Source organism: Xyrauchen texanus, chromosome 35 (assembly GCF_025860055.1).
Source record: "Xyrauchen texanus isolate HMW12.3.18 chromosome 35, RBS_HiC_50CHRs, whole genome shotgun sequence".
NCBI classification, from domain to species: domain Eukaryota; kingdom Metazoa; phylum Chordata; class Actinopteri; order Cypriniformes; family Catostomidae; genus Xyrauchen; species Xyrauchen texanus.
Window position 1 is genome coordinate 36,459,991 of NC_068310.1, and position 2,500 is coordinate 36,462,490.

Consider the following 2,500-nt stretch of genomic DNA (forward strand, 5'->3'; position numbering starts at 1 on the left):
CATACAGCATTTGTATTCATACCTGTCCTTAGACAACACTTCCTTGCTATTGGACGCGGGTATGTGAGGGGCGTGGTCTTGAAGCACATCGTCAGACGATAACGTGTCCTGAGGAATAAAAAACAACAACTTCACTACAAACACCTTAACACAATGATCGGACATCACAAACACACACATCAGCGTGAGGTACTCACAATGTGGTGTGTGGTGTCTCCATTAGGTTGTGAGGACGAGTACAGATTCACGTATTCTCCCTCGCCGCCTTCATCAATACTTTCACTCTACGGCAAAACGAGAGAGACAAATGTCACAAGGTCACCAAGGATACTTCTCACCACTTCATACATACAATACACCAGTGGTATTTTCTCAGGGCCGGCAAAGCCTTCTAGCTGGCATAACATGCCTAATAAATACATTTTTCATTCTCATTGAAAATACATAGGCAAAAAGGTCAATCGCATTTCACTCCTAATCAATCTACGAATAGCAAAAAACTAAAACATTCATACTATGCACATGTTAAGCAATTCCACGTAAAAGTCAACCACATAATGGAAAAATAAAAGTTAACCAAAGAAACAAAACCCCCTGTATTCTGCATTATACTGGTATAAGGTATAATGGTGTCCGGACCGCTAGAGGGCGCCACTTGCTCACACAGTGCTGACATCAATCTTATTTAAATTTCAATCTTAATCCAATCACTTATGCAGCATTAATGGATATCATAACAATGTCTCAGATTACAAAATCTGCCGTTTTCAAAGCATTTTGGATGGTTTTCGCTCATCATGTAGTGCCACAATGCAAGTGCCGCTATGACAACTGTCACGTCCGTTTATGGTAGTCTTTCCACATTAACGTGAGGATGAGAGAGAATACAACTTCAATATTACATGTTCTTAGGAGTGCCAAACCTTCTACATATTGTGGCTATTGTTATTTCTGGACTGTGCATTTACATTTTTACAAAGTGTGTTACCAATTATAAAGAAAGCATTGGTTTTCATATCTGCATTTTAATGCTTATAATGATATAATTTTATAATGGACAAAATTTCACAAATTGCATGCCTGAAGCTGTGCTCCTTAAAGGAAGCACCGCGTGAGTTTGAGCTCCACCCCGTCAGGCCTTCAGAATAACTGCAGAAACCCTCAACAGTCAGATTCATCAGCCAATCAGATTGACTTATTTGATCTTGTGGGTGTGGTCTTTAGGATGTGTCCCAGTTGAGGGCTTCTAGCTGGCCTTGAGTGACACAATCACACTTTAAGTGATGTCATTTGCAAGCGAAGAGCACGATATCTCGGTGATGAGTCGGCTGTCATCACTGCTGGTATTGCCATTGAGAAAGAGATCCTTATGGATTTATGCATGCAATATAACGCTACATACACAAATAATTTGAACAATTATGTGTACTAATAATGTTATATGCACAATGACATTACATACACAAGTAACTAAACAATTGTTACGTGTACTAATAATGTTACATGCAAAATAACTTACGAATTATGTGTACTAATAACGTTATATGCAAAATGACATTAGGTACACGTTTAAATAAAAGTAACAATATATGTCCGTAATAATGTTACAGACTCCAATTACAAAACAATTGTGTATCAATAGCGTTATATGAAAAATTACTTTATATGTTCACAAATGACAAAAAAAAAATATTTATAAAAAATAACATTTCATGCAAAATAATGTTACTAAAAAAAATAACAAAAAAATTGATTATTAATAACATTACATGCAAAATAATATCATGCATTGAAGCAAAAAAAATATTAAAAATAATTGTGTACCAACAGTGTTACTTGCAAAATAATATTTTTAAAAGTAACTCAAAAAAATTGTTATTGTGTATAAATAACAATACATGCAAAAAAAAAAATTACACTGGAAACAAAACAAAAAAAAATGAAGTTGACTAAAATATAAACAGTTTACAGCAAATCTCAGTTACAATGAACATAGAAACAACTTAAGAGTTGTGCAATTACCACTAGATGGTGCTAACACTCACATACACCCGATGTTCATGACAGCTTTCATCCTGTGATATATGCAGGCAAATAAAAACACAAGTAAAAAGCAATTTGTGCATGTGGACTCTAAGGTAGCTATAGTTGCGGGACAAAAATGTCCTTTATGGGCACAGCCTGAAAAGTAAATGTGCTTCATGAGGTTAATGTTTTTGGTTCGGTTTTGTTTATTTTGATAAAATCCTAAAAGTGTGCTTTCAGGGGTAAAGTTTGGGTTAGTCTGTAATCATTATAACTGACTTTACTTAAAAGCATTAGAAGTCCCTATTTAGGTCTCTAGGTAAACATGTCTGTGTGTCATTGAGAGTGTGTTTACCGCAGAGGTAAGCAGTGAGTCAGAGAAAGATGACTCGGAAGGAAGACAGACAGCCAGAGAAACCTGAGAGCTGGTCAAGGACCCGTTAGAGACACCCCCACCATCCAGAGCTCTGCCGGC

The 2,500-nt window shown here is 36.2% G+C and overlaps 1 pseudogene; it reads right to left on the bottom strand.

Annotated features, from left to right (window-relative positions):
- LOC127628687 (rap guanine nucleotide exchange factor 1-like) overlaps window positions 1–2,500 on the bottom strand; it is a 61,989-nt pseudogene that overhangs the window by 17,378 nt on the left and 42,111 nt on the right.